Source organism: Elephantulus edwardii, unplaced genomic scaffold (genome assembly GCF_000299155.1).
Source record: "Elephantulus edwardii isolate Elephantulus edwardi_28Jun2011 unplaced genomic scaffold, EleEdw1.0 scaffold00037, whole genome shotgun sequence".
In the NCBI taxonomy this organism is placed as follows: Eukaryota; Metazoa; Chordata; class Mammalia; order Macroscelidea; family Macroscelididae; genus Elephantulus; species Elephantulus edwardii.
The window spans coordinates 725,509-751,188 of NW_006399787.1; positions in this window are offsets into that span (position 1 = coordinate 725,509).

Sequence of the window (25,680 nt, forward strand, 5' to 3'; positions counted from 1 at the left end):
GTTCTCCAGAAGACAGATGATATTTTGACTGTTTTAGAGAACAGATAAAGCAGTTCTGCTCTACCTACAGAGTTACTGTGAATTAAAATCGATTCGAAGGCAGTAAGTTTGTTGGGTTTTTTTATTTTATTTTAGTAGAGTAGGCTTTTAGTAATTACTAGGAAACATGAACAAATTACTGAGCTGCTCACAAGGCAACACTAGATGGTCCTCTGGAAACCCTGAACCTAGGTTGATTTCTAATCTAACTAAGCAATTGTATAATTCTCCCATATTTTTCCTTCCAGCCTCTCACTGAATAAGCTGGCCAGTTATAAAGTTCTTCTTTATCGTAGAGCATAGCAAAAAGAACTTGGATTATCAGACAAAGTAGATCTGACTTTGACACTCTTGGTTTTGTTATTTTGAGAAAGTCATGTGACTCTTGAACCTTCATGAAAAGATCTGTAAAATGCTGTAATAATAGGGTTTACTATAGGCCTCTCTGGTGGCTTAATTGTAAGGAGATGAGTGGCCAACTCAAACGCACAGTTTTAATTCACCAGCCATACAACAGGATAAAGATTGGCAATCTCTTCCTATGCAATTGTTGTTGTTGCTGTGTACCATCAAGTCCGAACAAACCCTCTGATGGGTTCTCATAGGCAGTTAATTGCACTGGCGGAGATCACCCAGCCATCTCCCACGGACTTCAAAGAGAACATATATGTTTTGGAGAAAGTGCAACCAGAGTGCTTCTTAGAGGCAAGGATGAGGAAGCTTTGTCTCACAAACTGTGGGTGTGTTGTTGTTGTTTGTTGTTAGGTGCTGTTAAATAGAGTACAACTCAAAGCAACCCAATGAACAACAGATCTGAACCCCGTCCCAGCCTGTGCCATCCTCACAGTCTCTGACTCACTTGAGCCCACTGCTGCAGTCACTATATCAGTCCACTTAGTTGAGGGTTTTCCTCTTTCACCATCCCTCAATCTTCCCAAGCATAATGTCTCTTTCCAAGGAATAATCTCTATGAGCAACATGGCTAAAGTGTTTGAGATGAAGCGTCTCATTTTTGCCTTCAAGGAGTATGCTGGCTGCTCCTTCTCCATGAGTCTGTCACACCTGAATTTAAAAATCATCTTAAAAATAGATTTTTATCATTGAACACCAATGATTGAGAATCAGATGAATTGTGGGATGACATCAAGGGAATCATCCATGAAGAGAGCAAAAGATCACTACAAAGACAGGGGGGCAGGGAAGAGAATCCTGAAATGGATGTCAGAAGAGACCCTGAAAATTGCACTAGCATATGGAGAAGGCAAAACAAAGGGAAGAGGTAATGGAGTCAAAGAGCTGAAAAGATTCTGAAGAGGATAAAATTGGTGAATGAGACCTTTTAAAGATGAAATCTCTGTGCTCATCAAAACTTTTTTCCCACAGAATGAAAAGAAAACCTACTTACTGGGAACAAACATTTGGCAATACTATCTAGACAAGGGTCTCATCACAAAAGTTTACAGAATTCTACAGGGCCTCCTTGGAAGAAGGAGTGGTGTTGACTTCCTAAACAATGTGCCTCTGGAAACTCTATGAGCTTTGATAAATGGTGATAGTCATCGAAAGGCTTCAGGCTTTTTGTTCATAGGGTTGTTATGAGTCATGCTCGACTTGACAGCAATCAACAACAATAGGGCTTCCAGAAGAAAAAAGACTGATAATCTAATGACAAAATGGGCAAAATACATGGAAAGACTTTTCACAAAGGAGGACATTCAGATGGCCAACAGATACATGAAGAAATGCTCCAAATCACTGGCAATAAGAGACATACAAATCAAAACCATATCAAGATACCATCTTACTCCAGTTGCTGTTGTTGTTTTGTGCCATCAAGTCACCTGTGACCCATAGTGATCCTATCTATGCACAGCAGCTCTGATCCCCGCCCTGTCCTGATCCAGTCTCCCTAATTCTGATACACCAACTCCCATTGCTCCAGTCACTGCATCAATCCATCTCATCCAGGGTCTTCCTCACCTGTACTGTACCTCCACCCTTCCAAGCATGATGTCCTTCTCCAAAGACCAGTCTCTCTTGGCCACGTGTCCAAAGTATGTGAGATGGAGCTTCAAAATCTTAGCCTCCAAGGAGAGAAGTGGTTTCACTCTCTCCAAGATATAATTATTTCCTTGGCAGTCCATGGTATGTTCAAGACTCTTCAGCACCACAATTCGAAGACATCAATTTTTCCTCTGTCATCCTTAGTCATTGTCCAGTTCTCTGATGTATACCAAAGTAATTGCTAAGACCATGGCCTGGATTAGGTGAACCTTAGTCTCTAGACTGATGTTGTTGCTTTTTAGCAAAGTTTACCAGAGTGCCATCAATAAATGTTGGAGAGGATATGGCGAGATAGGAGCTCTTATACATTGTTGGGATTGTAAAATGATACAAATACTCTGGAAGGCAGTTTGGCATTTCCTCAAAAAGCTGAACAGAGAGATTCCATATGATCCACCCAGTTATTCCACTGCTTAGAATATACCCTGAGAAAACAAGAACTGAGGCACAAACAAATCAGTGTCTTATTGTTTGCTACTGAGACTAATATTACCTGCCCAGTAAGAGAGAAGATTGTTTCTCCTAATAAACTTAACCACATCATATGACTGCATATATCTAAGACTCTTATGGGTACATCAAAATCTGAATTGCCCATCTGGAATGTTAAAAACTTAACCTGTATTTTAACTTGACTTTGGGCAAAATCAGAAAGCAACCACACACTCAGAACCATCAAACCTCTCTTGAGAGAGCAACTTGAATTCCGGCAAGTGCTAAGGTTTCAGTTATATTCCGGCATTCTCGGGAGCTCTGAGTTAACCCAAAGGGAAAATAAAATTCCAAATCCAAGCTGTCATTTATTTTTGTTATTATCATTCAACCTAACAGACACCATGTAGCTTTAGGGTAGGAGCCTGATGAGAACCCTTGAAGACATATCGTTTAGAGATGACATTTGGAAATAAATAAAGACCTCTGGGCAGCTGAATTCATGAAGTGTAGTGGTCGCCAGACTGTCATCTAGGTGAAATAAGTTTGTAAAAGATTTCGTTTCAATTCACCCTGAACAAAAATCAGACTCCATTTTTAAGATAGTGGAAAACTCCTTCAAGATTCCATGATAAAGGCAATGCACAATATTTTTAGAAAATGAAATTTGTTGCAATGGCAGAAATTCTTTGGGATACAGAATATAGTAGTGAAGAAGCTCTGGTACCAAGTTTATCAATCTGGTCTTGATTTTTCCCCCCTATCTGTAGGAAAATAGCAGACAATGCATGAGAAGAACATGAACTACAGTATCTGAAGCAAAGAATTCAAAAGACGCCTGAGCAGTCGATTAACCCACAGAGTCACTCAGAGCAAATAAAGTCACAGGGCTGAGGTCGTGCCATTTGACGCAATGGTCTATTGATGCAAAGAACATAGGGATCAATACAGATGGCAGATTCACGTGTTAAAGATCCATTAGTAAGTGCATCAGCCTAGAGGGGGAAACAAAAAAATAAAAGACCGTAATGTGACTTTTCTTTGGGTTCTCCTCACACTGATAAAAAAATTGCTGGCCATTCTTGTTGCTGGCAATGATTTCGTCTAGTACAATCCTCCTCTGACTTCCTATGGTCTCTAAAAAGACATGAATACATTTTAACACTCTTATCGAGGGTGCCTCCGTCTGACACACTTTGGACATGTTGTAAAGAGGAACCAGTCCTTGGCGAGGGACATCATGCTTGGTAGGGTTGAGGGAGAGCGCAGGACGGGAAGGTCCTCTATGAGGTGGATTGATTCAGTGACTGGGGTAATCGGGATGGGTGTGTCGGAGACAGTGGTATTGGCACAGGACAGAACAGAGTTTAGGGCTGTTGTACTTAGGGTCGCTATGAGTCTCAAGCAACTCGACGGCACATAACAACAACAACAACATCGAGGGTGAGTCTGATGACACTTCACAAAGGAAGAACTTTTTTTTCTAGATGTAAGACCAGAACCTTAACTCACAGACCACATGACTTCTGTTTGTAACTGCTCAAGGCATTTTTATTAGACAACAATGTGAAAATCAGAAGAAAAGGGCAGATAGAAAACCAAATGCTCCTTTACTTCCTAAACAGACACAACTTCTACAACTTGACAGATCTCAGAAGGTCATGGGAGGTATTCTTTACAATTGTTTTTAAATTTTCAATGGCATATAGGTTATAAAACCACGTTGGTATTATTGTTATATGCTAGTGAGTCAATCATAACCCTATGAACAATAGATCAAAGCCTTGTCCAACCCTGTGCCATCTCACTATCTCAGAAATTCTCAAGCCCATAGAACTATGGGGTTGGGGTGGGGGAAGTCTGCTTTGAAAATTATATGAAAATCAGCCTAGGGACTTACAGTTAATACTCTAGGCCTCTTTAAACATCAAAGATTTGATATTTCAACCAAAAAACCGTCATCTACAGCTTTATGGCCTCTCCAGGGTCCTATCTTGTATAATATGAACGCTTATGGTATTTGCTCTATAGTTGCATAACTATGATAAGATTAATTATAAATGGGTGTAATTTTAAAACACATTTGAGCTGAATTATATGAGCTTCTAATATGGAACATTTAAAGATTACATGATTGTGTTAAAACAGCTGGTGGGTTAGAGCATAGAAACACTCTCAGAGCTGGCATTTAAGTTCCCTGTATGTTAGGAAATGGGTAATCGACTTAAGAAGTACTGGTCTTAAATTATTTACACCATAGTAATGTCACCAAATAAGTAAACAATGAAAATGTTAAGTGCAGTGTCAGATTACCCAAAAAACAAGGTAAGCAAGGGTTCAAGTCTCAAATCATTCATAGGGTGACTATGAGTGGTCCATGGCTCGACGGCACTTAAGAACAATAACAACAGGAGAGCTCTGTTAATCTGGGTAGGAAATGATGCTACCAAGCCAGAGGTGGGTGATTTTAATCTGCAGCCCTCAGGCCTGATTTTAATTGTTTTGGTCAAACATTCTTCTAAGTGGTATATCACTGGGATGTCCATTTGCTGTACAGAGGTAACTCATGGTTGCTGTGATGCTAAACACTGTGACACTGATGTGTCAAATGTGATAATGGTTACCCATGGTGGACAGTGTTTGGTGGAGCTCCCCAGTTGAACCAGCTTAGAAACAGAAGTGGCATCCACTTCCAAAATAGCTTGCCTCCAGAAACTCTATGAATGTGGAGAAACGATGAAAGTTATACAGATGTTCAGGTCTTTTGTTCACAGGGTCACTATGAGTTGTCTATGACTTGACGGCACTTAACAACACAACAACAGGACTATTAGTGCTTACTTACTAAATATGTGGTGAACAATTTCATATTTTTTAGAGTATGAATCAAAGATTCTGCTCCTGGGTATGACCAGTATCTTTCTCCCAGCCCCACCACATCTACCTACAAAACCAAAGCCTCTTTTCAAATATACAAATCTTGGCAAGGATAGAGTATTCAGTAAGTAAGGCAAATACAAATTTACTTGTGCCTTTGTATTAACCTGTAGTGGGAACTCTTTGCTACAGTTTGTTAATTAAGTACAAGTATGTCCAAGCTTACCTTGATAATTGGGCACTCCCTTCCTGCTAAGGACTATTTTGCTAGGCATTGAGTAAATGAAGAGGCACAGAGATCATCTCTGACTGCTAACCAAAATTATAAAGCAAATTACAGTTCTAGAATAAATGCACACTGGTGACAGTCAGGAACACTGGTGACTGAGTGAGAAGGAGTTGTGCTGCCAACCCAAAAGTATGTGGTTTGAATCCACCAGCTGTTCCCCAGGAGAAATATGGGCTATCACCCGGCCATGCAATTATTGCTTTTGAAAACTGCTAAAGGGTCAGCTTTGAGTCAGTTTCAACTCCACAATGCAAAACAAGTTCCTAATTGTGATTCTTAGCTATCAGATCATCTTGATATTGATTTATAAGGTTACAAATGATCTTAGAATACAATATTCCTTTTAAAGGTTGAAGATATTGCCAGGAAGAAAGTAAACACTTTTCCCAGAACCTGATTTTTAAAAACCAACATAGTCTTTTCCATGTCTTTTGCCCATTTTGTAATTGGATTATCAGTCATTTTCTTCTAGAGGTGCAGTAGTATTTTATAAACTTTTGTTACGAGACCCTTTTCTGAGATGGTATTGCCAAATGGTTTTCCTAATTGGTAGATTTTCTTTTCAACCTACTGGGAAAAAAATTTTTATGCAGGGATTCAAACTTTAGAAGGTTAACTAGTAAAACATGTATGGGTTTCCAAGAGGGAAAGGGGTGGGAACAGAGAGGTGAGGACAGGCAGGGGTGAAATCACAGTGTTACCCTATTTGGTGGCTCTTTATGCGGTCATTATGAATTGTGCTTGACCCACCGGCACCTAACAAAACAACAACTGTTGATTTTTAAGAGTTCTTTATATATTCTATATATTACTCTTGTTGGATATAGTTTGTTAATATATTCTTCTAATTTGTTTCTTCTTTCATATCCTCTTTTCCAAGACTTTCACATGCAAAAAGAATTCATTTTTATGAATCCTAATTTGTCTTTTTCATTTTATGTACTATGCTTTTTATATCAAGTATAAAAATTATTTGCTTAGCCTTAAAATAGAAAGATTTCTGCATTTTTCCCTAAAAATTATTCTTTATTTTGCATTCATTTTTAGTTAATTTTTGTGTGTAAGTTCAAAGTTCACACTTTGAGGTTTATTTCAAGGGTCACATTTTTCCTATGAATGTCCAATTACTCCAGCATCTTTGACAAAATGTTTATCTTTCCTCTATTAAAATTATTTTACTCTCTTATCAAAAATAAGTTAGCATGTTTCTGAGTTCTCTATAGTATTCTAGTAAACTATGAACTTACTATACACATAGTAAACTACACACTAAAACAATAAAGTATAGCAACTAAGTATAGCAACTTACTGTTCACTATATAATTGTTGTTGTCATGTGCCATCTAAGGGAGCTTTGGTAGCCTAGTGGCAAGAAGCTGCACTGCAATCCCAAAGGCACAAGGTTCGAGGCCACCAACTGCTCTGCCGGAGACAGATGGGCAGTCTCCTCCCGTGTGATTTACTGTCTCTGAAAACCTGCTGGAGAGTCAGCTATGAGTCAGTTCTGACTCAACGGTACACAACAGCATGTTCCATTGAGTTGCCTGTGAGTGACCAATAGTGACCCTTTGTACAATAGCTCTGAACCTTGCCCTATCCTGAGCCAGTCTCAAGGACTCTGAAACAACTAATACCATTGCCCCAGTTACCTGGTCAATCCATCTCATCTTGGGACTTCCTCTCTGGAACTGTTCCTCCACCCTTCCAAGTATAATGTTCTTCTCCAAGGACTGGTCCCTCCTGGCCATATTCCCAAAATATGTAAGATGGAGCTTCAAAATCCTAGCCTCCATGGAGAACTTGGTTTCACCTCTCCAAGACATATCCATTTATTCTCTTGGCAGTTTGTAGTATGTTCAAAACTCTTCTCCACCACCACCACTAAAAGGAGAGATTTCTCATTTCATTTTCTTCTCTCAGAATTGCTTAGTTGTCCTGGCATTTTTGTCTTCCTGTAACAATTTTAGGATAGTCTTATCACTATCTACAAATGCCTAAATTCTTAAAAGAATTGCTACAAATTTGTATATCAAAGTTGTATACAGATAATTGGAATTGTTAATACTTCCCCTCCACAAACTTACATATCTCGTCATTTGTTTTGGGGTGTTTTTTTGTCTGTTTGCTTTTTTTAAAACTTATTCAGTATTTCATATATTCATATATATGAATATATTTCAACATATAAGTTCTGTATCATTTTTATTAAATTTCATCAAAATACTTCATCTTTTTGATGATCTGCAGATAATGTATTTTTACTTTTGTAATGCATAGATTAATTGCCAATGTGCAGAGATATAATTGATTTTTTAATATATTTTAGTTTATATTCTCCTTCTTTGCTGAAATCACTTATTAGCTCTAAAAGGCTATTGTTGATTTTTTAATATATTTTAGTTTATATTCTCCTTCCTCACTGAAATAATTTATTAGCTCTAAAAGTCTATTGTCAGTTTTATTGAATATTTTGGGGATTTTTTAGTTGTTGCTGTTGTAAAGTCACATCAAATGCAACTCATAGTGACCCTCTGGACAGCAGACATTGACCTTGTCCTCTGTAGCACCATCCTCACAATCTCTGACACGCTTGAGCCCATTGCTGCAGTCACTGTGTCAATCCACCTGATTGAGGGTCTTCCTCTCCTTTGCCATCCCTCCACTTTCCAAGCATAATATCCTTCTACAATGAATAGCCTCTCTTAGCAACGGTGCCAGAGTATGTGAGACAAAGATTTCATCACCTTTGTCTTCAAGGAGGGCTTTGGCTCCACAGGCTCCAAAATACATCTGCTTGTTCTGTTGGCAGTCCATGGGATATTCAGCACTCTTTCCCAACACCATAAGTTTAAAGACATCAATTCTTCTTTTGTCATCCTAATTTAAGAAGCTGGACTCTATTAAAAAGAACATGTCATCAGGATTAAAGGAAAACTTGTCAATAATTTTGTTATGGGATAAAACAACCTTGCTTGCTGAAAGTGTGGACTTGAACGACTTGTTGAAGAAGATTAAACACTGCAGCCTTCAATATGGATTACATCTCAACATCAAGAAAACAAAAATCCCCACCACTGGACCAATAGACAACATCGTGATAGATGAGGAAAAGATTGAGACTGTTAATGACTTCATCTGATTTGGATCCATAAGCAACACCCTTAGTACCAGGAGTCTAGCGATCAGGAGCTGTATTGCACAGGGAAAGTCTGTAGTCAGGGACCCCTCTAAATTATTGAGAGGCAGTCCTTCAGTTTAAGGTCTACGGTGTGCTTGATTCAGGTCATGGTCTTTCCAGTCATGTTTTTGAGTAGACTCATGACATGGTTTAATAAAGACAAGGATATCATTTGTAGATGCTTCCAGAAACTCTATGAACTTAGAGAAACAATGAAAGTTATACAAGTGTTCAGGTCTTTCATTTATTGGGTCACTATGAGTCATCTACAACTTGACAACACTTAACAACAACACCACAACATGTAAAACCTGTATGAATTTTATTGATTGGTCTTTGTGGAAATTACTAGAACTCTCAACATTTTGTTTAATAATAGTTGATTGAGAGCTGCATTTAAAATAGCCTCTGGCCACATTTCTGGAAGGTGGATGTAGAAATCGGGGGAGGGGAGAGATGGCATCTGGGTATTTGGGAGAAGAAAAAAGTCTGTTGACAAGAGTAATTTCACTTCAAGACTATGAGCTTAAGAAATGGGCAGATTAATTCATCAGCACTGTGTCTTTGACTAACCTCTGTGTACATCCCTGTTTGTAATCTGTAGGAATTTTCCTGGATATGCCTGCTGGAAATGCATCCTTTTGTGAGTTTAACCATGGTTGTCATATTTTGACATCCAGTAACATTCTTGCTGTGGTGTCACTGCACCCATATTATCTCCTGTACATCAAATTAATGCTAATCAATATTTTATGAGTGTCTATCCTGTAATGAGTCTTAGCACCATCAGTCCTCTAGTTTTTCTTGTCAGCAGAATGATTAAACTCTTGACCACAGAAAAAAAAATTACAGAAAATAAATGTATAATCCTCACTTAAAAATTTCCTACTTGATCAATACACAGTATAAAATTATAGCAGAAGAATATACAGCAATTCATGAATCATGAACATATAGTCTTGTTATTATTATTGTTTGGTATCATCATTGCACTCCAATTCATAGCAATCACATATACAGCAAAACAAAACACTCTCTGATCCTGTACCATCCTCATTGCCTCTGCTGTGCTTGAACCCTTATTGCAGCCACTGTGCAAATCCACCTGCTGGAGGGTCTCCTCTTTTTAGCTAACCTACTGAAGAACAATGGTTTCTCTCTGGAGACTAATGTATGCCTGATACAGGCCATGGTCTTTGCAATCACTTGTTATGCATCAGAGAGTTGGACAATGACCAAGGAGGATAGAAGGAGAATTGATGCCTTTGAGCTGTGATAAGGAGAATTGATGCCTTTGAGCTGTGGTGCTGGAGAAGAGTATTGAGAATACCATGGACTGCTAGGAAAACAAACAGATTCGTCCTGGAAAGGGTTAAACCGGGTGGCTCCTTGGAGGCAAGGATTCTGAGGCTCCATCTAACATACTTTGGACATGTTGTGAGGAGAGACCAGTCCTTGGAGAAGGACATCATGCTTGGGAGGGTGGAGGGACAGCGCAGGAGGGGAAGGCCCTCTATGAGGTGGATTGATTCAGTGACTGGGGTAATCGGTATGGGAGTGTCAGAGACAGTGAGATTGGCACAGGACAGAGCAGAGTTTAGGGCTGTTGTACATAGGGTCGCTATGAGTCACAAGTGACTCGACGGCACATAACAACAAGAACATTCTTCTAAATTTAATGTTGTTCTCCAAAAGCTGGTCCCTCCTGATAACGTGTCCAAATTATGTGAGTCAAAGTATTCCCATTCTTGCTTCTAACAAGCATTATGACTGCACTTCTTCAAAGACATATTTCTTTCGGTTTTTTATGTTCTATTGGTTTCTTTCCTTTTTGGGGGGTGGGGGGGTGTTTGTTTATTGGCTTTTGCAGTTCATGTTATTCACTGACAACACAACGTCACAAATGAAAATGCTATGACTTTGTTTAGGCACACCCTGATCCTCAAAGTGACCTCCTTCCTCTTTTGCATATTAAAAATATTCTTTGTAGGGAGCTCTGATAGCCTAGTGGCAAGAAGCTACACTGAAATCCCCGAGGCAAATGGTTCGAATCCACCAGACACTCTGCTGGAGAAGGAGGGGCAATCTCCTCCTATACCAGTCAGATCTGATTTGACAGTACACAAACAAAAAATAATAAGAAGAAGAAATTTCAAAAAAATATTCTTTGCAGCAGATTTTTCCCAATGCAGTACATCCTTTTATTTCCTAAGTGCTGTTTCTATAGAAATCAGTTGTGAATTGAGGTAAAACAAAATCCCTGACAACTTAATCTTTGCACTGTTTACCATGGGGTTGTTTATTGCTCCAGTTTGAATTTTCGTTGATGTATACTGCATTCTGAAGTAAGATCTTCACATCTTCTTTGTTTTCTGCAAGCAGAATTGTATCATCTGCATATGCCAGGTTGCTAATGAGTCTTCCTCAAATTCTGATATTGCTGTGTTTTTCATATAGTCAGCTTCTCTAATTATCTGCTGAGCATACAAAAATAAAAAAATACACTACCCTGATAGTAAATACACTACCTTTCCTCATTTAAGAAATCGGTATCTCTGTACTTTAATGGAATGGCTGATTCTTGGCCTATGTATAGGTTATAAATGTATACAACCCAAATAAGTGTCCTTTCCATTGGATAGAATGGAAACATCATTCTTTACAACGTTGTTCATAATTTGTTATGATGTACATAGTCAGTACCATTTGCAAAAAAGCACATATTTGCTATGGACAATACTTTCGATTGTCAAAAAAACAAAGGCAAACATCCTTCTGTGATTGCCAAATTTCAGCTAAGATCCTGTGATATGAGAACTTATGTCCCTATTTCCATGTCCTCTTTGGAATCCAACTTGAATTTCTGGCAATATCTACAATGCAATGCTCCAGTCATTTATTATATTCTTTTCAGCAAGATTTCACTTGATTTTGATACTAATGATAGTTTCCACATTTTGTCGGGAATATGCATAAATATGGATCTCATGCCGTAGGCTACCAGGTAACTGCTTGCCAAATTTCTCACTATAGATGAACACATCCAGTGATGCGTTTATTTGTTGAAATATCTCAATTGGCCACTGCCAGTCTCTGGAATCTTGTTTTCATGAGCTTGAACTTGAAGCTTTTGAACTTTTTTTTTTCAAACTTTTGAAGCTTGAACTTCATCCTTCAATATCATTGGTTCTCGGTCATGTGCTCCTTCGTGAAATTATTAAGATCTAATATCTCTTTCTGGTACAAGACTCTGAGTATCATTCAATATTTGCCCATAGAACCCGCAGCATTGCAACTTGAGGCTCGAAGCTTTTATTCTATTCTCTTATCTTGATAATTATCAAGTTTGTTGTTCATTTTCACTTTTTTAATTCTATGTTTATGCATACTTCATTATGAAACTTTGCTTTGTCTTCTGAGCTGCCTTTGAAATCGTCTGTTCAACTTTCTTCGTATCACACCTTCTTCACTACTCTACCATCAAGAGAAAGTTTCAGAGTCTCTTCTGATATTCATTTTGGTCTTTTCACTCTTTCTTGTTCTTTAAATGATCTTTTGTTTTCTTCATGTGTTGTACCTTTTATTTCATCCAAAAACTTATCTAGTATACAATTGTTAGCATTTGGTGTGTCAAATATGTTCCTCCAATTTCTCTAAAATCAGGTTAGAATATATTCAAGATTGTATTTTGGAGTTTTACCTTTTTTATACTTGACCGCACTAATGCAAAACCTGTATTTGGACTGAGAGGCAGTTGTCAGAAGAGAGCAAGGAAACACTGCATGGTTCAAAATTAGAAGGGTGTATGCCAGGGATGTATCCTATTGCCATACCTTTTCAACCTGTGTGCAAAACAAATTATCTGGGAGGCTGGGCTTTATGAGAATTGTGGGGTCAAAATTGGTGGATGATCTATCAACAATCTGTGTTATACAGAAACTGCTTGCTGAAACTGAGGAGGACCTGAAGCACTTGCTGCAGAGTATCAAGGACTGCAGCCTACAATATGGATTGAGGCTCAGTGTCAAGAAGACAAAGATTCTCACCACTGGACCAATTGGTAGCATCAGTATGGGTGGTGAAGAGATTGAGATTGTTTATAGCTTTAGTTTGCTTGGCTCCACAGTCAACACTCTTGGCTCCAGAAGCCAGGAAATTAAAAGACGTTCTGTGATGGGAAAAATCTGCTTTTAGGGACCTCTCCAAAATACTGAAGGGAAATGGGGTCTCTCTGGAGACTAAGGTGCATCTGATACAGGCCATGGTCTTTGCAATCACGTGTTATGCATCAGAGAGTTGAACAATAACTAGGGAGGATAGAAGAAGTGATGCCTTTGAGCTGTGGTGCTGGAGAATAATGTTGAATATACCATGAACTGCTAAAAAAACAAACAGGTTCATCCTGGAGAGGGTTAAAACAGGCTGCTCCTTGGAGGCAAGGATTCTGAGGCTCCGTCTAACATACTTTGGACATATTGCAAGGAGGGACCAGTCCTTGGAGAGGGACATCATGCTTGACTGGTAGAGGGACAGTGCAGGAGAGGAAGACCTTATATGAGGTAGACTGATTCAGTGACTGGGGTATTCGGGATGGGTGTGTTGGAGACAGTGCAATTTGCACAGGACAGAGCAGGGTTTAAGGATGTTGTACATAGGGTCGCTATGAGTCGCAAACAACTAAACGACACATAACAACAACAATCACCTTCAATTTGAACTTGCATATAAGTGTTGATGATCTGTCCCACAGACCTTGGCCTTCTTTAGAATAAGAATATTGATCATTTTCACCTGTTTCAACAAATGAAATAGATATGATTCGTATGTATTCCATAGGGTGTGGATTATAGTCACTTTTTACATTTTTTAACAAGCTCTTTGCAATTAATGTCTTTGTTGTACAAAAAAAAATGCATCATTTGATCCCTGACTTCCTCTTTTACCAAGAACAGATTTTCTAGTCACCAATTCTTCCATTTTTAACTTTTCCGGTATAATCACCAGTTATTAATACATCTTGATCGTATGTTTGATCAATTTCAGACTGCCAAAGTTCATAGAAATCCCCAATTTGTTTTTCATCTCTGGCTTTAGTAGTTGATGTATAAATTAGAGTCATAGCTGTGTTAACAGGTCTTCTCTGTATGCATATGGATATTGAAGCATCACTGACAGCATTTGTACTCCAGGATGTTATTGTTGTTATGTGTCATTGAGTTACTTGTGACTCATAGCAACTCTGTACAAGAGACCTACACCCTGCTCTATCCTGTGTCAACCTCACTGTCTTAGACACACTTACTCCCACTACCCTAATCAGTGAATCGATCCATCTCATCGAGGGTCTTCCTCTCTTGTGCTGTCCCTCCACTCTCCCAAACATGATGTCCCTCTCCAAGGACCGATTTCTCCTTGCAACATGCCCAAATTATGTCAAATGAAGCTTCAGAATCCTTGCCTCCAAGGAGCAGCCTGGTTTCACCCTCTCCAGGACAAACTTTTTTGTTCTCCTAGCAGTCCACAGAAATAATATTTTTTATGAAAAATGAAAATCCATTCTTCCTCAGTTTATCAGTCCGAATATGAGTCCATACTACTGTCTAACTCAAACGGACAATCCCAGTCAATTTTTGCTTATTAATGTTCACCGTCTCATGCCCTCCTCACTCTGTCTTTAGAAATGTCCTTTGTTTTGAGTCTACTATATATGGGTGTTTTGTTTTTCTAGAAGATGAACAGTTTCCTATATGTTTTGACTAATGTTTGAGTGGTTAGAAATATCATTTTATTATATGAAATATCTTGCCTTGAAATCAGGAAGGATGTGCATTAGGGCTGAATCCTTTCCTCACACCTGCACAATCTGTATGCCGAACAAATAATTTGTAAAGCCGGACTCTAAAAAGAGGACTGTGGCAGCAGGACCAGAGGAAGTTTTGCCAACAACCTGCATTATACAAATAAGTGAGACAACCTTGCTTGCTGAAAGTGAGGAGGACTTGAAATACTTGTTACAGATGTTCAAGAACTACAGCCTTCAATGTGAACTTTATCTCAACATCAAGAACACAAAATCCTCACCATTGGGCTGATAGACAACATCATGATAGATGAAGAAAGTGTTGAAATTGTCCATTATTTCTTCTTGCTTGTATCAACAATAAACACTATTGGTACTAGCGGCCAGAAAATCAAGAGGTATTGCATTGGACAAGACTGCTGTCAGGGACCTCTCCAAATTACTGAAGACCAGTGATGCCTGTTTAAAGACCAAGCTGTGCCTGATTCAGGCCATAGTCTTTTCAATCACTTGCTGTGTTTCTGACAGCTGGACACTGGATAAGGATGACAGAATAAAAATTGATGCATAGTTTTGGAGAATTACACTGAATTTTCCATGGACAGCCAAAAGAACAGATAATTCTTGGGCAAAGTGCAATCTGAGTGCTTCTTGGAGGCGAAGATAGTGAAGTAATCTCTCATTCTTTAGGTATGTTACTAGGAGAGGTTATTCCTTAGAAAGGGACATCATGCTTGGAAAGGTAGAGGATCAGCAAAAGAGAGGAAGACCTTCAACTGGTTGGATTGACACAGTGACTGCAACAATGAGCTCCAGTGTGTCAGAGGTAAGGAGGATGGCACAGTAGAAAAAAGTTCAGGTATGCTGTTCCTAGGGTAACTATATGAGTCATACTTGACTTGACAGTTCTTAACGACAACATTCTTGAAAATAACATGTTAGTGGATCAAGTTGGGGGTTTTTTTAACTCATTTTCCTAGTTTATCTTTCAAATGGTGCATTTTTAACCATTTGTATTTCCTATAATTTCTGATTTCAATCCTTTTCATATGCACCAAATTAAATTCGTTGCAGCCCCTCCATTGAGTTTCTGATGCTATAAACCTTAACAGGAGGAGACGTAACAGGAGAGGATATCTTTCTCCCTTAGAGCAACTGATGATGAATTTAAATTATTAATTCTTTGGTTATCAGCTTAACTCAAAATATACAATATTATCAGAGCTCATTGACTAAGTGGTAGGGAGCTCTCATGGCTAAGGGATAAGCAGTTCTGACTGCAACCCAGGCTTGTGTTTCGAATCCATGAGCTGCTCCATGGGAGAAAGTGGGCAAACTCCTCCCGTGTGATATATACTGCCTCTGAAAAGCAACTGGATAATGAACTATGGATCAGTTCCAACTCAATGGTACATAACAACAGCCAAAGCTCACTGCTGCTTTGTTGTTCTTGTTGTTATGTGCTGTCAAGTCACCTGTGACTCATAGTGAACCTATGTACAGTAAGTCTAAGCCCTGCCCTGTCTCACTATCACAGACACACTTGACCTGACTGATTACTCCAATTCATCTTCTCCAGGGTCATCCACTCTTGCACTATCCCTCCACCCTTCCAAGCATGATACTCTTCTCCAAGGATTGGTCCCTCTTGGCAACATGCCCTGTGTATGTGAGACAGAGCTTCAAAATCCTTGCCTCCAAGGACAGACTTGGTTTCACCTTCTCCAGAACAAACCTGTTGGTTCTCTTAGCAGACTATTGTATGTTCAATACTCTTCTCTAGCACCACAACTCAAAAACATCAATCCTTACTCATTGTCCACCTCTCTGATGTGTAGCAAGTGATTGCAAAGACGATGGCCTGAATCAGACACACCTTATTCGCTACACTGACATCTTTGCTCTTTAACACTCTGGAGAGGTCCCTGACAGATTTTTCCCAGTGCAATTAGTTTTTTCTTTCTTGCTTGCTGATGTTGAGTGTTGATTGTATAACCAAGTAAACTGAAATTATTAATAATCTCTGTCTCTTCTCCATCTACCATGGTGCTGTCAATTGGACCAGTAGTGAGAACCTTAGTTTTCTTTATATTGAACTTCAGTCCATATTGAAGACTACAGGCCTTGACCTTCTGCAGCAAACACTTCAGGCCCTCTTAAGTTTCAGCAAGCAAGGTGGCGTCATCTGCATAAAACAGGCTGTTAATGAGTCTTCTTCAAATCTTGATATCACATTCCTCCTCATAAAGCCCAGCCTCGCAAATGATCTATTCCACATATAGATTGGAAAAGTACGGAAACAGGACACATCCCTGATGTACACCTTTCCTGATTTTGAACCGTGGAGTGTTTCCTTGCTCTGTTCTGATGACTGCCTCCTGGTCCAAGTGTAAGTTTCTCATGAGCACAACCAGGTGTTCCAGGATTTCCATTCTTCTCAATGTTCGTCACAATTAGTTATGATCCACACAAGCATAATATCCCATAATTTGTCTCAAAGTCTCCAAACCTTATGCCATGTTATGTCATACATCCACTCAAAAAGTCTGCCAAGTACAGTTATAATGAGGAATCCTTTATTGTTCCCACAAATAGTCCATATTCTAATACTTGTTGTCATTGTGCATTGTCCCCAGAAATTGCTCACAAAATCTCCACCATTCCCAAAACCCATCATGAAAGGGTTCAAATCCATACCTGAATGTAATTGGAGGATGTTCTCAGCTTGCTGTCTTAGGGTTTCCCAGTATCATTGAGTTTCCTGCAAAGGTGAAGACTCTATTCACTAACAATGCCATCCTTTGCACTTAGACCACCAATAATTGCACTTGTACTTCACTCAGAAAGGTTGGGCCCTAGCCAAGGTATCAAGAGAGGCTAATTCCTCACACACATTGTCCTCTTATTCATGCTTAGGTTTGAATCTTCTCCTTCTACTCCTGTATAGAAATGTTTTATGCATACCAATAGGCACTGATATAAATTATATATATATATATATATAAAGTTCTTGTCCTAAAAAAGTTAAAATACTCCTCAACATATGTTATCATTCTTGTTAGGTACTGGCAAGTCAACCGCGACTTAGAGCAAGTGACTTTATGAGCAACAGGTTGGCTCTTTGCACCATTTAGCATCCTCACCATCTGATCCGTGACACGCTCAAACCCATTGTTGTTGCTGTTGTTTTTGTTGATTGCCTTCGAGTTGAGCACAACTCATAGTGACCCGATGAAGAAAAGGCCTGAAGCCCCTCTACAGCTGTGGACATTTATCAAAGATCATAGAGTTTCTGGAGGAATGCTGTTTAGGAAGTGGATGCCACTCTTGCTTCCAAACTTGTCATAATATATTATTGTTGTTATGTGTCATTGAGTTGTCTGAGATGTATGGCGACCCTATGTACAGCAGCTCTGAACCCTTCACTATCCTGAGCCAGTCTCACTAATTCTGACACACCGACCCCCACTACCCCAGTAACTGTATCAATTCATCTCATCTGGGGTTTTCCTCTCCTGGGCTGTCCATCCACCTTTCCAAGTATGATTTCCTTTTCCAAGGACCAATCTCTCCTGGCCACGTGCCCAAAGTAAGTGAGGTGGAGCTTCAAAATCCTAGCCTCCAAGATGAAACTTGGTTTCACCCTCTCCAAGGCAGACAAATTTGGCAGTCCATGGTGTGTTCTAGACTCTTCTCCAACAATTAATATTCTTGAGAGTCTTCCTCTAGTTCACTGAGCCTCTGCTTTTCCAGAATGCTCTTTCCCAAGGCCTGGCCCCTTTTAGTAATATGTTCAAAGAATGTGAGACGTGTTATCATCCCTGCCTCTAAGAAGCAACCTGGATTCACTTCCTCCAAGACAGATTTACTTGTTCTGTTAGCAGTCTATAGACTAATACTTTTAGCCAACACCACTATTGTGTCTTGTGGGCCGTCAAGTTAGAACTGACCCATAACTGACCCTGCAACAGGTTTTCAGAGGCAGTTAATGTTAAGGCAGTCGATTGTCCATCCTTCTCCCAAACTGATAGCATATTAAATGTATCAGGATATGTAAAAAGGTATGTTGCAATATTCACAGCTTCAAAAGCCTGATAATCAAACTCGGAAGACAAAATACAGACTCTTTATAAGGGTTAAAAAAAAGGAAGCCTAAATGTTGGAAAGTTGTAAACAAAAACGTTTAAACTAATAATATTAAACCTTGTCTTGGATCATATTAAAAAACCAAACTCTTATGCATATTTTTTCTCATTTCTTTTAATGTAAACACTAAAAATATGAGACATTTTAATCCAAGAAAATTAAGTAGATTATCCAGTGTTCTATAACTGGTTGATGGTGCGCCTAGACCTAATGCTTGAGCTGCCTTCTCAGAGTAGTGGGCCATGTTAAGTCACTTTTAATGAGGCCAGTAAATATGTTAGCTGATCCAAAGAAAAATCATCCTAAGATAAAGCTGGAGGATAGTTACAAGAAAAAAAGTTAGAAAAGTGATTGCGGCCGTATATTAAACTAACAGCTTCTGAAATCCTCCACAGATAAGGCTTGAGATGCTCATTTTATAACGACATGTGTTAAAAGAAAAGAAAGGGCCTAATTCTTCTGAAAAATTTAACAAAATAGCATTATTTACCCTTGTTTTAATGCCGAAAGCTCTTATTGTCTGATAGTTCTTTATTTCATAATTAGTGTGGGGTAAACAAAAGAGATTTAAAAGTGCTTGATAAAAGTTTGATTATGGCAAGAATTAAAAGCATCAAAGTAGCTGTAACTCATTTAAAGGACTTTCAAGTAATAAGTAAAAGCATTTGCTGAGGTAAAACATACATACATATATATATATATATATGTAAAGCATTCTAAAGATATCAATTGTTATGAATTTTGTTCATTTACTGGCAGTTACCAAGTTTGAAGGTAATGCTACTGAAGGAACAAATCCAAATAGTCAAGAATGTGTTAGCAGAAAAAACATCTCCAGGAATCAGTAAAATATCAACTAAGATATTTCCACAAATGGCAACAACGTTGGAACCACTAATTCAACTGTGGAAAGAAATTAGGAAGAAATCTATCTGGGCAAGTGACTGTAAGAACTGCATATTCCAACAGAATGTGGATGTTATCTAATAGCATCATTAATATCACAAGCAAGCAAATTTCTGCTAAAGAGAATTGAAACACACTGCAGTAGTACATCCACAGGAAATTACTAAGGATACAAGCTAGATTCCGAGGAGGATATGGAATGAGACATAGCATTGCTGATGTCTTTTGGCATCAAACAAGATGTATCTTGCTTGAACATAGAGAATACTAGAAAAAGATTAGTTATGCTCTATTGGAAGAGAGCTCTGGTGACTTAGTGGTAAGAAACTACCCTGCCAACCCAAAGTTATCAAGTTTGAATCCACCAGCTGCTTGTGGGAGAAAGGAGGACAATCTCTTATCATGTGATTTACCATCTCTGAAAACCCCTTGAAGAGTCAATTGTGACTTGAATAGGACTCGATATAAAACACATAACTTATTAACTGTTCAAATGTACTTTATTACATGGATCATAATAAATTAGAGATGATATAATGAATATTCCATAATATTTAGTTGTGTTCATGTGATATTTGTAGGTAAGAGAGAGGTATTTGAATAGAACAAATGGTTACTGCATGAACTAAAATTTTTAAAAGATACGTATCAGTATTATATAATTTAACTATACTCAATCAGTCAACATCTCCAAATTATTGAGGAATAGTGATGTCAGTTTGAGGACTAAGGGGTGCCGGATTTAGGCCATCACCTTTTCAGTCACTTGTTATGCATCTGAAAGCTGCACAATGACTAAGGATGCCAGAAGATGAATTGATACCTTTGAATTGTGATGTTGGAGAAGAGTCCTGAATATCCCATCGACTGCCAAAAGAACAAGGAGATATATCTTGGAGAAGGTGCAGCCAGAGTGCTCCTTGGAGGCAAATATGATGAAACTTTATTTCACATTCTAGGACATGTTTCAGGGAGAGGTTTTTCTTGGAGATGGACATTGTACATGGGCAGGTGGAGTGATGGTGGAGAAGAAGAGGACTCTCACACCGATGGCTTGACACAGTGACTATAGCAATGGGCTTGAGTGTGTTAGAGATGATAAGGATGACACAGGATACAACAAGTTCCAGATCCATTGTTCACAAGGTTGCTGTGAGCCATACTCAACGGCACCTAATGATAACAATAAATCAGTCTGTAAAGTAAGCAAGCAAAATAAAACTCTGACATGTTTTCACTGTTGTTGTTGTTGTTGTTATGTGCTACTGAGTTTGTTATGACTCATAGAGACCTTATGCACAATAGCCCTAACCTCCCTTCTATCCTGAGCCAATCTCACTCACTGTCTCTGACACACTTTCATTACCCCAGTCACTGTGTCAATTCATCTCATCTGAGGTCTTCCTCTCCTGTGCTGTCCCTCTCCCCTTCCAAGCATGATGTCCTTCTCCAAGGACTGGTCCCTCCTAGCAGCATGCCCAAAGTATGTGAGATGGATCCTAAAAATCCTTGCCTCCAAGGAGTAGCTTGGTTTCCTCTCTCCAGTGATAGACCTGTTAGTTCTCTTGACGGTCCATGGTATGTTCAGGATTCTTCTCCAGCATCACAACTTATAGGCATCAGTTCTTCTTCTGTCATTTTTTTGTCATTGTCCAACTCTGCAATGTATAACAAGCAATTACAAAGACTGTGGCCTGGATCAGGTGCACCTTAGTCTCCAGACTGACATATGAAATTTCCTGAGATATGAAGATGACACAATCTTGCTTCCTAAAAATGAAAAGAATGTGAAGAACTTTAAGACAAAGATCAAAGACTGCAGCCTTCCTTACGGATTACACTTCAACAAAAATCCTCACAAATGGGCCATCAAACACTATTATGATCAACAGAGAAAAGATTGAAGTTTTCAGTGATTTCATTTTACTTGGATTCATAATCATTGCCATGAAAGCAGGAGACATGTAACTAAAAGATGTTATTGCTTTGGGCAAATCTGCTGTAATAAACCTTCAAAATGTGTTAAAAGTCAAGATAGAGCATTAAAGACTAAGGTGCACCTGACACAAGCCATGGTATTTTTCAATGACCTAAAATGGATGTGAAGGCTAAACAATGGATAAAGAAGACTGAAGACTAATTTATGCATTTCAATTAAGGTGTTCACAAATAATATTGAAAGCGCTGTGAGCTGCAAGGTACAGCCAGAATGCATCTGAGAAGCAAGAATAGCAAGGCTTTCTCTTCTGTACTTTGGGAGTGTGATGAGAAGGGGTCAGTCTTCAGAGAAAGACATCATGCTTGATTAATTAGTTGAGGGTCAGTGAGAAAAGAGAGGGAGATCTCAGAGACACAGACCAACACAGCGACTGCAACAATTGGCTCAGATGTGACAACAGTGTGATGGAGTGAGTGTGGTGTGCGACTGCGTTAGGTTTTATTCTGCTGCTGTGGGTTGGAAATCATCTCATGAGTCCCCACCAACCGCAAGAAATGTGCCCTCACCTTGAACCAGTCCCTGCTGGCTACAAATTCCTCATTACAATCACTTCTATTTGCTGCACATGCAAATTTTAAAATCACTGAAAATGTTTTAGACCTTTTCTTGCACTAAAGTAAGGTTAAAAAAGAATTCTTTGTACCTAATGCGATGTACGTGCTAATTTAATTTAAAGAGGTCTTTGGACTTAAAGTCTACACTCAGGAAAGAAACCCTTGCTCCCTGGGGCTGCCTGTACTGCGCTGTCATTGCTGCAGACATCCTCAGCTCACTTCTAGCACTCGGTGTATATGTTCCATGACTCCCGAAATTATTTAGGAATAATAGGGATACTGTGGATTAAACATTGGTCACCAACGAAAATGTCAGTAATTCAAATCCACCAGGCACTTCGAGGGAGAGGGGGGAGACACTCCGCTTCCATAAAGATTTACTGCCTTGGAAACCCCAAGGTACAGCTTGTGCTGTCAGGGCTGCCAGGCCATTGGTGAGTAAGAATCGACTCAAACACATTATATTGTAGTTGTTGTTGCCGCCTTTTTGCTCTTATCACCAAACCTCTCTTAAAGACTCACATGCTATCACTTGATGTTGTCTCAAGTCAGCTTTGCTACGCCAAAAACTCTCTTCTAAGCCCCTGATCTCATCTTTTTTTTATCTAAACAACTGACAGGGTGAAGAAGCTATTAGCAACCCTGACAAATATGGTGTCACCATTTACGGGAAAAGAGTTGTCTTCAATTAACAAAGACAAAATTTCTATCTCTGTATGCCATGGGGACAAAAAGCAGCAGGAAAGATAGAGGATATGAGATAAGATGTACCTCAATTCAATCTCAGGTTTCTGTTTGTTGGGATTTTTTTTTTCTTTTTGAGAAATAAGAATATCATTCGTTAAGATTCCCATGATGATAAAACAAACAAAAAATAGGCTGCAGATCTTCTGACACATAGTATGGACATAACGGCTATGGAAGATAAAAGTCAAGTGCTTCAAATTCACTTCTTCCATATACGAATGCTGACTTAGAGATTGATTACCTTTCTCACCTTTCCAAAGGTAATTCTATATGAGTCTAACAGCTGAAAACCAGGCTCAGGGTGATTCCCATTTCCTCTTTTGACTGTCACATGCATTGGTAGGTAGCTAGCAGGTATATTCATCTTCCAGTTGTATGCAAAGCTCAGAGGAAGATTCCAGAGAGTGTACAGCAAGGTAAAGAACTGGATCAGGGGAAAGAAAACTAGTGATATCACATCTCCATTGTATATAGTTCTGTCTATGATCTAGTTCTTTGCTGTTGTGTTGTTGACAGATAAGTTCAAGTACAAGTCATAGAGACCCTATGAACAACAGATATGAACTCTGTCCTATCCTGTACCATTCTCTGTTCTGATATATTAGAGCCCATTGTAGTAATCACTGTGTCAATCTATCTCATTGAAAATCTTCCTCTCTTTGGCCAACACTACACCTTCCAAGCGTGATGTTCCTCTCGAAGAACAGGTTCTCTTAACAACATGCTCAAAGTATATGAAATGAAGTTTTATCATTTTTACCTGTAAGGAGCACTCCAGTGGCCCTTTCTCCAAGATATCTCAGTCTACTCTTTTGGCAGTTTGTAGGAGCTCGTTACTCTTTTCCAAGACCACAGTTCAAATGCGTCATTTCTTCTTCTATCTTCCAGATTCACTGTCAACTCTTAGATGCATAGGAAGTGATTAAGAAGACCATGGCCTGAATCAGGCACACTTTAGTCTTCAAAATTACATCATCACCCCTCAGTAATTGGGAAAGGGACGTCCCTACTACAATACATCTGATCTCTTAGCTGGTGGTACCAAGGATGTTGATTGGGGATCCAAGTATGAGTAAATCATTAACAATTTCACTCTTTTCTCCATCTATCATGATGTTGCCTATGTGTCTGGTGGCAACGATCTTTTTGGTTTTTTTTATGTTGACATGTGATCCTTAGTTAAAGCTGTAATATTATAGCTTTATTATAGATTTATTTATTATAGCTTTATTACAGATTATCTGCAACAAGTGCTTCAAGTCCTCTTCACTTTGAGCAAGCAAGGCTGTGTCATCTGCATAACACAGATTGCTGAGTCTTCCTCGGCTCCTGATTCCATTTGCTTATGTATAGAGTCCAGCTCCTCAAATTATTTGCTCAGCATACAGATTGAGCAGGTATGGAGAGTGAATAGAAAACTAATTCATAACTTTTCTGATTTTAAACCATGCAATGTACCTTTGTTCATTCCCATACCTAGACCAACAACCTTTTGGTTTAGGTATGTTTTGCGTGAGCATAATTAAGTGTTCTGAGACTCCTGTTCTTCTCAGTGTCAGCATAATTTGTCATAATCCACACAGTCAAATGAAATGTCAATAACCATAAATAGACAATCTTCTGGTATTCTCTTCTTTCAACCAGAATCCATTTGACATAAGCAGTGATACCCCATGGCCTCTTCTAAACTCAGCCTGAACTTCTGGTAGCTCTTTGTCAATATAATATTCTAGCTGATTAAAATAATCTTCAGTAAAGTTTTTATTTCATGTGAAAGAAATTATATTATTCAATAATTTCCACATGTTATTAGATTGCCTTTCTTTGGATTGGGAACAAATATGAATCTCTTTGAATCCATTGGTCTGGCAGTTATCTTCCAAATTTCCTGGTCAAGGGCTACACCTGCCATTTGAATCATGTCAATTGGGATCCCATCCATTCCTAAGAACTTATTATTTGCCAATGCCTTTAGTGCAGCTTGACCTTTTCCTTCACTCCAATTGGCTCTTTCTCGTGTGATACTCCCTGAAATATTTTAGTGTTGGCCAATTCTTTTTGGTACAGTGACAATGTGCTCTCTCCATCTTCTTTTATCCTGGATAATTCAATATTTTGTCCATATTGTTGTTGCTGTTATGGGCCATCAAGTCAAGCATGATTCATAGAGACCTATGAACAACAAACTGAAACCTATCCTATCCTGTGCCATCCTCACAATTTCTGATACTTTCAAGCCCACTGCAGCAGTCACTGTGTCAATCTCTCTAGCTGAGAGTCTTCCTCCCCTTCACCATTCCTCTTCAACCTTTCCAAGCATGGTGTTCCTTTCCAAGGAATACCCTTTCCTAGCAACATGCCTAAAGGATGCGAGATGAAGCTTTATCAACTTTGCCTCCTAGAAGCACTCATTGATTAGAGCAACTTGAGGTTTGAAACGGTTTTTCAGTTCTTTCATCCTGAGAAATGTCAAGCAAGTTCTTCTTTTTTTACTTTGCTGACTTCAGCTCTCTGTGTATTTCATCATAATATTTTGCTTTGTCTTCTCTAGTTGCCCTTTGGAATCTTCTGTTCAACCCTTTACTTCAACGTCTTTTCCTTTTGTTTTATTTTCTTGATGCTCTAGTGCAATTTTCAGAGTCTCCTCTA